Genomic DNA, 13,123 nt, shown 5'->3' with positions numbered 1-13,123 from the left:
CCGTGGATTTAGTGTTTAGAAATATGCCGATATTTAATTTAATTTACGCTATTCTGACCAACAAGATGATCACACCGTTTTGTTTTGAAACAAATACATTTTAATATATATATATATATACAATAGTATAATTTACATTAGCAACTATTATGATTAATAATTATAAGTCATGTTTCATAAACAGAAATTTCACTAACTTACAAATAGCCTAAAATCGTATTCCTAGTTCAGAGTCTCCTTTATATCTAGCGATTTGTATGTACATATAATTGGTGGGAAGCTAGCTAGCTTTGTCAGGCACTGAATTGTTAGACCGTTGAAGTAAGATAATATTTTCATAAAACCACTAATGTCCGATCAGAAATTAGTAATATTCTTGGAAAGATATTAACTTTTGATGGGAATTCACTGACGTTCCAAATTTATAGCTGTTCCTGGTCAAATGTCGTATATTATCCGGTTGGTAAGGGTTAGCAAAATCACAGTTTATAGCGTTCACGTGGTTATAACGGTTTCCTAGCAGACTTAATTGTTTCTTCTTTGGCCTTGGTCTTTTTATACGAGCCGTCAATGCTTTTCATGAACGTTCGAACAATACCAGTTACGGAAGTGGATATATTGTTGATTCTTGTGTTCACGAATATTCTACAACTTTGGAGAATTGGCGGGAGAAACTAACATAACCAACACGGTAAGCTAGACACACCCTCAAATATAAACTTATTCGAAACAAACGTTGACATTAAAATAAATATATAACAAATTCGTTATACGCAACACGTATCTGATACTACAAGTCACGCATATTTCTAAATACAAATTCAATCCAAACGACGTTCATATTAAAAATAAATACATAATAATGAATTCGTTACAAGAGATTTGGTTTTGAATTTAAAAACACAAGTACTTAATCAGTTAAATGAGTCTACTATTACCTTCCATAAAGCTAGATATACAATTTGCATTAATGAACTCATTAGAAATGAACTTAATAACGAAAGAAAGAAGAAGAACATGGTCTAACACTGTCCCTCAGTTAGAATATGTAAAGCAAAAGTTCCATCTTCCTGTCTATCTAGTGTTAAAAGTTGTTGTGAGTAACTGACTGAACGGATGATATTTAGTAGAAGGTGGTTAGATGGATAAACAAATAGGGTAAACGCTTCGGGTTTGGCAGCCTTTAGTTTTTTATTGCCCTATTTCCGCGAATTAGGGCTCGACTGAACGAGGAGCTTAGTAGCAAAATATGGGAAGTTGACGAAAAACGAAAATGACGTTTGATACTGCGCATAACCCGGCCACCTTTACAGAGGACGTACAGTTCGTGTGATATGACTCAAAACAGTGGAAAGAGTTAATCATATGCAAATTAACGAAAACCGAAAAAAAACAAAAAACTCACCACAAATACTACATAAGAGTTTAAATTACACTGTATTCTTCCACTTACTAGGTTGCAGGTGTGATAAGAAAACTGACATATTGATTTTTGACATAAGACATTAGTGAATGTTGACATTAACAATTGAGACATAAGGCTTATTGTTTAACTTTGATTCAGACAAATCTAGGTGTAGCATGTAAATGAAACTTCGTGAATCTTGACTTTGGACAGCACCTGTTGTAAAAAATATTAGTTTTTAAGCTAGGAGAGAATTTGAAATCTTTTGAAACAGAAACACCCATACACGAAAAAGTATTTTAAGTTTTTGTTACGGAAAGTTTGTGGTATTAGTTTGTATTTATTTCTGTTTCGGACGTTTTAATACCTTGCCTTTTGAAGATGGAAACGTGTAACCGCTGAGGACTATGTGTTCTTAAGAAAACCAGGCTACTCGTTGATCAGTGATGAAACTAATCAACTAAAAAATTAATTTTCTCTAAGCTGTTATTTTTGTGTTATCCAGGTTGAAACATAATTATCATGTAGGAGATAAAAAGTACACTTAACTTAAAAGTTACTTAACTGACTCCGTAGTTCTACTTCATGAGAGAAACATTTCATTTGAGAAATAAACGTTTGAACTGTAAAGTTCTTGTCATTGTGACTTCATTTGTGTAGAAATTTTATTCATTTATAATTAAGCGGCAGTTAATTATATACGGAGATAAATGAATGAAAGATCACTATTGGATGGTTTCACGATATATTACTTTCTGAAGAAGCAATCATATTATAGTATGATGCACGTACTACCTATTTGAAAGCTAAAAAACTGAAATAATTTCTGTGAGATATGATTCAAATCACAGGAAACATTTGAACATTATTCGCGGTCCTGCTGACATCTAGTGTTAAGTATATACACTAACTAATATATAGTAAAAATCATAAATAATATTCAACGTTAAACTGATACACAATTAAAAACATTTTATCTATGCCCTTCAAAAAGTTGACGAATCTACATGTTTCGACGTTACAGATAGGCCTAAATAAAATGTAATTAATTGTGTACCAGTTTAACGTTGAATATCATTTATGATTTTAACTTTATACACAAATGCCAAAATATATAGTAGTTGTAATTAACATGATATTGCGTGTGCTATGCAGTAAAAGAAAAAAAAAAACAATTATTTCAATTTTACGTTGATACAAACAATTCTCTAGGTTTTTATATTGTTGTTGTGAAAAGAAATCTACTTCTATAAATCAGGGACAAACATACGCATGGAAGGTCGTCTTTTTGTTAAATTGCTTACAAATTTCAATGTAGTTTTAGTTTCAATAAGGTTTGTTTGTTATGACTTTCGCCCAAAGCTACACGAGGGCTATCTGCGCTAACCGTCCCTAATTTAACAGTGTAAGACTAGAGGATAAGGCTCGAATTCCTAGTCCCACCAGACACGCTCGCCCTTTCAGCCGTGTGGGCGTTATAAAGTAACAGTCAATCCCACCATTCGTTGGTAAAAGAATAGCCCAAGACTTGGCGGTGGGTGGTGATGACAAGATGCCTTCCCTCTAGTCTTACACTGCTAAATTAGGGACGGCTAGCGCAGATAGCCCTCGTGTAGCTTTGCGCGAAATTCCAAACAAACCAAACTTTTCTTATATTTGAATCAGTACAAATATATGGTATGTATAACAATATATCATATATCCAGTTTAAAGTAGACACTCCTTTGTTGTACTTATAAATTACTTACAAATATGTCATTTTAAGCAGACCATTTCAGCCAGTTGGTTAAGAAATGTATACGAATAACTAAAGATTGAATTCACATTACAGTAATTGAGATATCGAATTAAAAAAACATAATCAACATTAAAATTTTAAGTTTATTATAAACATTTGTAAAGTGCACGAAAGATGGAAAAAAATCTTAACTTTATCTTTTAACAATTTAAATTAAACAAAAGAAGTTCAAGCACATTATGTAAATTGTATACTACGATTTTTGCACATGCGCACTATATATTCAATTAAAGCAATACCATCTTAACCTAGTCCAAAATCTTTAAACATATTTGCATCAGCGCAAATTCCAACATCTCTTGAATAAGTAGAATTTTATAAGCTAATAGGTTGAGTACGTTGTCATGGCGAGCGTTTACAACTAATCTTCTGGGTGTATTAGCTATAAGCAGATGATGCTAACATCCGCCTGCATCGTTACAGTCCATATCACCACGGTTGGTCATACTCTATCTGACTGTCGTGCATCTTGACGGTAGCCCTGCAGCGCAGTTTCCATTGCAAAAGGCCCCGTCGTCAGGCTGTCTTGTCCAAAGCACACCATTTATCCTTGTTAACTTTCCATAAAATCCATCTATTATATGATGACGACGATCTTACAGCTCTTTTTAACAGTCTGATCGCACAGAAATCCGTAGCCGACTTGACCGGTATGTCTACTTATGGAATAGCATGAATAACTCTCTTTTTTTCCATCTGCTTGAGGTATGCGACACTTGAACAGATATGTTGTGGAAGCAAACTGTGTACACATGACTCGTGTCGCTTTTTCAGACGTAGTTATTTCTTGATTATATTAAGTAATATTGCTTGGGGCACGTGGGTGGTTTTTGTCACAGTCCTTTGTGTTTGTAGATTCTCAACTGTTTTACAAGACGCCGCACCGACTTACAAGTTCTTTCTGGATGGTTCTGCTTATATATTCATATTCATTATATTATCCATATTCCTTTGGTTTCCAATACCACCAAAGAACAAGACATACTCTCATTTTAGTAATTCTAAATTCCCGTTCTGAACACGTCTTTATGCTCAAGAAATGTCAAAATGTGGTTCTGATACATGCCGTTCCACTCGACATTATATATGCTTTACTAGTATAATATACAGTTATATCAAAATAACAAACTTAAAAAAATTGATTTCACTATTAATTATCTTTAGCTTCATGTTTCACTATCTTCTGAAAACAAAAGCTATACAATTCTTTCTCTATCAAAAGCTTGCCTCGTAGTTTCTACATTTGGTCTATTTCATTCACTGTATCTTCAGGGTCGTTTGGAGCCTCACTCTAACCCACGAACACCAGCATAATATGAACCATGACCTCAACATTATTATGCTAGCCTTCGCGAAATAGTTTGAAACACCAGCTGGGAGAGTCGATTCCCTTATACTGAGAACTACATTTGTCTGAAGGAAGCGAAACAAATGAAGAAAGTTGAAAATATTTAGACAGAAAACCTCAGATAAAGAGAGTCTAAAATAAACCTCAAAATAACTGAAAAGCTGTCTCAAGTAAAGTAGAAATAACTAAAAAGCTGTCTCAAGTAAAGTAGAAATAGTTAAAAAGCTGTCTCAAGTAAAGTAGAAATAGCTAAAAAGCTGTCTCAAGTAAAGTAGAAATAGCTAAAAAGCTGTCTCAAGTAAAGTAGAAATAACTAAAAAGCTGTCTCAAGTAAAGTAGAAATAACTAAAAACTGTCTCAAGTAAAGTAGAAATAGCTAAAAAGCTGTCTCAAGTAAAGCAGAAAACGACTAGGAAAGCATTCACAAATATAGCTGAAATAAATAAAACATAATATGTAAAACAATAAATGCCTAAAAGAACTGTCTTATACAAAGTAGAACACGACTAGAAAATCAGACTTTGATATAGAGAAGAAAATAACTAAAACTCGGTCTCAAATAAAACAAAATGACTAAAAGAGTCTCAAATAAAGTAAGAAAAAAAAGAGGGTTAATCTTGTTCTTAATAAGTAGTCAACAACATAAATTTGTTGTTAGGTTTTTGTCACCAATACAAGTAAGTTATCAAGATCGTTTTAGAAATTCATTTATAGAGTGCAGAGAAATAAGTGGCTGAACAAAAGTAAAATGTTGTTGTTTTTGCATATACCGATAGAGAGCGCGAGTTAGTTAAAACCTAACGTAATATACTAGTTGTTTTTCAATGCTAATACATTGAAAATCTCTGTTATAATTATATGATAATAAGACATAAAATCAACGTTTAAAACTTCAATGATATATGTCATAAAAGAGAGATCTGATGTGCCTGTAAATTTCAAAGTTTCATAAAACAAGTAACTTTTATCGTTATTCTTTTCCTGGTGGTTATTATTACATTAATCGTCAGCTGCCCTTTGGTCGGTTTAAATAGTTACATTTTAAAACAATTTACATTTTAGTATTAAATACTTATTTTTCTGGTAGGTATTGACTCGAAACAAAAGAGAAACGTTTTAGTTACTTACTTGCTTGTTAGGTTCTGGTTGAATGTTTGATCGTAGAAGAAAGGATCACTAGCTTTTGAGGCACGATTTTGCCACTTCTACAGCACTGAGCTGGGCATTATCCAGTAATTATGTTAACTAAGATTAGTGTTTGGTTAACTCTTGAATTTCGTATTTTCGAGGGGCAAGTTTTGATAACATTTCATACTTCTCAGCCGTTTTGCCAACAGATGGTGTTATAAAAGCACGACCATGCGGGTGTATGAGCAAATCACCAGGTGCTTATCAAAGCTGTACTTGATGCACACGTATGTATGCATGACAGAATAAAATTTGATAATAAACGAAGCTCTTGGTTAGTTGGCAACTTATGTCAGTGAACAAATTCCATATTAGTTGTTTTAAATACCAAAAAGGTCTACATCGAATTGTTAATATAATCGCACACTGGTATAAGGATATATGTACGTATATTTTAAACATAAGCATATTATTTGATTTAAAAATTTTGCATTTCGATAATTCTTAAAAAAGCAACAATCACTAAAACTTACCGTAATATTCATAGAGGGCTTTATTGTTTGCTTGTAATTAAACACAATGGGCTATCTGTGCTCTGCCCACCACGGGTATCGAAACCCGGATTCTAGCGTTGTAAGTCCGCAGACATACCACAGTGCCACTGGGGGCTAGAGGACTACTTGTTTGTTTGTAATTAAGCACATAGCTACACAATGGACTATCTGTGCTCTGCCCACCACGGGTATCGAAACCCGGATTCTAGCGTTGTAAGTCCGCAGACATATCGCTGTGCCACTGGGGGCTAGAGGGCTGCTTGTTTGTTTGTAATTAAGCACATAGCTACACAATGGGCTATCTGTGCTCTGCTCACCACGGGTATCGAAACCCAGATTCTAGCGTTGTAAGTCCGCAGACATACCGCTGTGCCTTGTTTGAAGTTAAGCACAAAGCTACACAATGGGGACTATATGTGCTCTGCCCGTCACGGGTATCGAAACCCGGTTTCTAGCGTTGAAGTCCGCACACATACCACTGGGGGACCCGTAATATTAGAGAAGGTGGGGCAAATTAAGGTCGTCTAAAGGGTGGTGTTTTAATAGCTGGTACTACGTTGTCTATGTTAGGAATAATAAGTGGTTCATCAAAGGTGAACTGACAGGTCAGTAATGAGAGATATGATATGGATAGCTGGAGGAGTATTTTTTTAACGCCAGGTGGTAAGAGTGCTCGACTCGCAATCTGTGGGTCGCGGGCTAGAATCCCTGTCCCACCCATGTTCAGATGGAGGTAACAACATTGAAGCTACAACCACTTCAAACCTCGTTTTAAATATGCCCTCGGCTTAATGTAATTCAAGGCTAAACAGAAAAGTTTAACTGCAACATTATCTAAGTACTAAAATTTACACTAAGGTGTTAAATAATTACCAGCATAAAATTATACTTGGATTTTAAGTTACTGGATGTATTGGTTTACGATGGTTGTCTATCACATCAACTTGCATGTTTTAAAAGCTCTAAAGGTAACTTCAAGTTTCAGCTTATATGAGAGTCTGGGCCCTTTGTAAAGAAATAATCATGAAAGTGTAGACGTTAAGACTGAGTTTGCATACCGGTTTAAGTGGATATTTGGTTCAAGGAGTGATCTTTTTGCCAAGTTTTAATAGATTTTGGCTCTGAATGTGATGATTTGGCGCTAAATTGAAAATTATAAAATACATTAATAAAAGAGCGTGTCTGTTTGTTTGCGCATATGTGTTGTGTGACCGCCATAACTCCAAGATGAAAGAACCTAGAAACCTGAAATTTTGCACACATACTAAGTAGGATTCACCGCACATTATAACGGCTGAAAGGGCGAGCATGTTTGGTGTGACGGGGGATTCGAACCCGCGACTCTCAGATTGCGAGTCGAGCGCCCTAACCACCTGGCCATGCCGGGCTAATACAAAAGAACACACATTGTTTGCATGCGAATTATTGAATTATAAAAAAATTTATTAAACGTGGAGAATCAGAATGGTTTTTTCTTGGATTTCTATTATTCAAATTAGGTTTTAAAAGTCTCTACGAATGCCGATTGCATAACTATTCCAAAGTTTTCAAATAATGAATATAAATTAGAAAATAAATTAAATTTAGATTTAGGGCCTGTTACAAAATAGTTTTATATAAAGTATCTTTAAATATAATAAGAACACACTTTTGGTCTATCAAAAACAGTTATGAAAGTTTATTTTAACCTCCGTACATTGAATCATTTTGATTCAATTAGTTGTGTATGACTAGAGATCACAATCCGAACACTTTTCCCAGAAAAATTATCTTTTTTACAGAAAATATTCACATTTTCACAATGAGGTATGATTAATAATTATAATTATTATAATAATTAAGAGCCGTCCGTAGGGGGGACTTTTCTGCTAGTTTGTTTAAAATTCGAATAAAAGTTTTCGTAATTTATTGATGACATCAATACATGTAAACACACACACACACACATACATGGATGATTGTTTTAGGCGGTTTATATATATATATATACACACACCATTTATGGGGCTAGTTCTATTATATGGTTTGTATTTAATTTGAATAGATACGTATCCACACGATTAGGCACCCTCACACCAACAGTATGTTTGAAGCAGTCTATAACTTTTAAAGTTATACACGAATTATTTATATTTAATTTAGGAATTCATATATTGAAACTTGATTAAATAAATCTCGTTGTATGTCATGAAAGTTTAGGATTTTAAGAGTGAATTTGTATTCCGCTATTAATGACTTTGTGCACAAAATTTATACATGTGTTTAGGCTCTTGCTATGTTTACTAACTAACGAATGTTTTGGACTCTTTTAGTGAACTGGTACACCATCGTTTATAAACCTTTGGCCTCTGAAAGAGATTTTAATTATACGTGGCATCCAGATATCCAAATATTTCCAGAAATGTTATGCGGAAATAAAATTTAACATTGATAGCAAAGAAAACAATAAGACAAATACAACTGAACAAATCTTTATTCACAATAATGTTTGTTTAAAACCGAATTTGCTGGCTTCATATTTGCTGTTGTGACTTCTCACTGGCTGCTGGGGTAAGAGGCATTCCAAATACGCCTGCACGGGACAAAGACGGGCAGAATAACGTTATATTACACTTTCAAGTCAGAAAAGGGTTCTATTGTGGTATCCCATAATTCTTAGATTACCAACTATTCGAAATAACCCATACAAGGGAAAAAACGTCTACCTTATAATAGCTTGTACAAGTATCTGTGTCACCTCTTGAAATCAGCTTGTCCCATTCGAGGAAAAGGACACAAACTTTTACAAGTTTCTTTGGGATAGCTCTTGCAGTATGTATCCTTTACCTAAGCAAAGGGATAAATACATGTTTACGACCTTTCGGCAGCCAGTTTGTAAGGACGTTATTAATTACGTGTGAAGCACATACATTAGAAGTTAAAAAAAAATTATCTGAATATACCTCACTATAGAAGTATTCCAAACGAGTTACGAAAGGGTGAAATTACCAACTAACAGGAGTGATTTTAATACCAATTCACAGAGGTTTCTATTCTTTAGCCATAATTTTGTCCCCCAATTTACGGAGATGTTGAGTCCTGTAAGTGACTTTATATATATAAATTAACATAGGTACTTTTGAATTTTAGTGGACTGAGCTTGTTTACCAACTTCTATGTGTTTGTATTTTCTTTGCAAATTGTTTATGTTTTTTGATTCCAGGAGTGACTTTCTACTGATTGAGGTGTTGCAATTAGCGTTCACGAAAAATATCTTCTAAATTCTTTTACTAGAGGTGAAGAGTATATCCTGTTTCATCTTTATAAGTGGAACAGCATTCTGTACAACAAAGTATGGGTTTTTCTGGTTGATTCAGACATTCTTTATACAAGAGGTGCTTACAACGAAATTGTTTTTATTTCTTACAGGATAACTGTATAAGAATGCAAACAACAAATAATAATGGTTCCCTCGCAGTGCAATCAATTTTATCAATCATCCTGAGAGTTTTCTCACTGATTCTATCAAATAGAGTCAGTAGTGGTTTAAAAGAATCCAACTGTTTTAAAAGCATCAGTTGTTTGGAAGTGACAATTTGCTGGGTTACGACTATTCATCTTATTTTTTAATTACAATGTTCTAATTAAACGGAACCAAGTATTATCATTCCATAGAAAAACATCTTCGATTTTCATGATGTGGCGCTTATGCACAGAACACAAACTTCATCACTGGCGTAATATAGTGCAGTCTTCGCTACGAATTTGTATAAACGATGTTATTCAAATTTATAATCACTTTCAACTGGCATCATGTTAACTATCATGGACAAATAACGTCATCCACAAGCAGAAGATGGATGTTAAGTCGAACATTCATTCACCAGAATTTAAATATTTACAGGGTATGGAAAAAAAATATTTCTACACAATTGTTAACGTGTAGGAAAGTTGACTTGTGTTACTGTTTACACCTGTGTTTCTGATCATTCTTCATATATACAATTGTTAACGTGTAGGAAAGTTCACTTGTATCACTGTTTTCACCTGTGTTTCTCATCATTCTTCATATATACAATTGTTAACGTGTAGGAAAGTTCACTTGTATCACTGTTTTCACCTGTGTTTCTCATCATTCTTCATATATACAATTGTTAACGTATAGGAAGGTTGACTTGTAGTACTGTTTTCACCTGTGTTTCTGATCATTCTTCATATATACAATTTTTAACGTATAGGAAAGTTTACTTGTGTTACTGTTTTCACCTGTGTTTCTGATCATTCTTCATATATACAATTGTTAACGTATAGGAAAGTTCACTTGTGTTACTGTTTACACCTGTGTTTCTGATCATTCTTCATATATACAATTGTTAACGTATAGGAAAGTTCACTTGTGTTACTGTTTTCACCTGTGTTTCTGATCATTCTTCATATATACAATTGTTAACGTATAGGAAAGTTGACTTGTAGTACTGTTTTCACCTGTGTTTCTGATCATTCTTCATATATACAATTGTTAACGTGTAGGAAAGTTCACTTGTATCACTGTTTTCACCTGTGTTTGATAGTTTTTTTAACAGCATTTCTAATGAGGTTTGTTTTGTCTTAATGTTACGTTGTTTACTTGCAAGAGACGTACTTGAACAAAGTTTAGAAGCTCCTGTATGTATTAAACTTTCGATAGATGACGGATTGGGAGAAAACTCAAGAGTGTATCTGTTGTATTGATTTTTATTGTAAATGTTTAATTCGTTAATTTGCAAGGTTAATTTATTATATGATTGCATTGAATAATTTCGTTACGTGTAAATAATCTCACCTCTTGTTCTTCCCTAAAAGCTTGGACATAACATTTCGACAGATGTGTTCATATAAAACTTACGTCACGTACTAGGGAAAGGTCACGTCTAGTAGGCTCCAAGTATTCATTTATAAACATTTGTTTGTTATTGGTCGCTTTGATGAAAACCGTTCAATCCCATTAGTTTTAACAGCTCTTTTTTTCCACATACAGCGTGGGATGTAAGGTGCTCAGTGACACCACAAAACTGTTATTTTTCACTTTATAAAGAAAGCAATATACTTTCAGTTATAATTAATGGCGTTGTGCACTTCTTTGCTGATGATCTTCTTAATTGATGATCAGGTTGTTAAGCACAAATGTTGTATCAGGTATCGAAACCCGATGTTTCGCGTTACGAGTCCTCAGACTTGTCTCTGAGACAAGGAGAATACATCATAGGAAAAACAGTAGCTCATACATGCCACTCTTCATTTGCTGAGATAGTTTTATAAGCATAAAAGCAAACAGAAATGATAAAGGAGTTTAAAGTCAATTTTCTTTTTTCACTTTACTCTTTCAAACAGCATTTTAATTATGTCAGTAAAAGTTACATTTACTGTGAATGTATAAAAAGCTAATTTTTGAGTGCAGGAATCAACAACAGGAACACAGTAATTTTTTAAGCAGTTTTATTTTCTTGGTAACTACGTTTCACATGTATACTGCACATAAGATACTTAGTAGAAATACCAGCTAATGTGTATTTTTAGTTTAGTGAAAAATATGCATTTTTATAATTCAACCATAACCAAAGGCATTCTTGTATTTGAAATATCTTTGGTTACTGAAAGAATATTACATTTTACAAACGTTTTATTGTAGGCAAAAACAGTTCAATAAAAACAAAATTAATACTCGTACATTTAACTAAAAAACCACTGTGTAAAACTGAGAATGATTAAAGCAGGAAGCATTATTTCAATAACTATAAACATCATCAAGAACAACCAAAAAACACTGTCTAAATTTTAACATTTTTTGTGAAAAGTTTCAAGTTGTGCAACTATAGTAAGTCGTATTACATCACTTATATTCTACAGAAACTACACACAGACCACTTTATATGATTTTGTTTATAGATGCATTTAAGTCTTTTTTTTCTCAACGTAAAAAGTGATATCTTACACTATCTGAATATATTTCCACAGATGACTGAAATGATTCAGATATATATATAAGGGGAAACAACATAAAAAGTTCACTTAGCTCTATAATGAACAATCTCCAAGCCATTTCTCAAATGTTAATAAACAACACATTCCTTTTTTTGTTTCCGAAATAAATAAACAGAGAACGAAAAGTTTAACTTCTTTAACAGAAATGTTAACAATATTCAACAAAAGAAACAATGTGCATATAACAAAGCTGGCTAGTTTTACCAATTACAAACCAAGAAAGAACAATATGGCACTTAACAATACTTTGAGTATATGATGTTCAACAAGAGAAAAAAAAATTACAAAAATCTTTTAACATCGCTCACTATAAATGCCATAAGGCTTATTGAAGAACCTCATTTAAACAGGACTTTAAAAAAACTACTTATATTTATCACTGAAAAAAATACATCATTGATGTTTTAAAAGCATATGGAAACTGTTTCTACTCAACATGCTTTTAAACTTAATTCTTAAGTTGTATGCATTTTCTATTGGGTTATAAAGTTTAATAGCTATGCTAACACAAGCCTAGGAATATAAAAATCTCTAAAATACAATACTAAAAATCACGAGACAGTACTGCATCTGATGATCTAACTACTCGTAACTTAGATAGAATACGGTACTGCAAGTGAAGGTAAAACTAATGCACATTGCAGTTCAGCTATAAATCAGCACTGTATGTGTCGGTAAAACGAACTTCCAACTCGTGACCCTTTCCTCTGACCCAGGATATCTTGCCTGGGAATTTTAATTCTTGTAGTTAAATTTCTTCATAAATACCACTCACTAAAAGATGAAGTTTATAAAACAACTGACAATGGAAGCCTTGTAGAAAGCTGATATTAGAAGTAAGGTTGCTTCAAACAGCTAAAAGATGATGCGTTAATCAAATCAAAAATTCA

Source organism: Limulus polyphemus, unplaced genomic scaffold, assembly GCF_000517525.1.
Source record: "Limulus polyphemus unplaced genomic scaffold, Limulus_polyphemus-2.1.2 Scaffold2857, whole genome shotgun sequence".
Taxonomy (NCBI): Eukaryota; Metazoa; Arthropoda; class Merostomata; order Xiphosura; family Limulidae; genus Limulus; species Limulus polyphemus.
Note: the sequence above shows the minus strand (reverse complement) of the source record.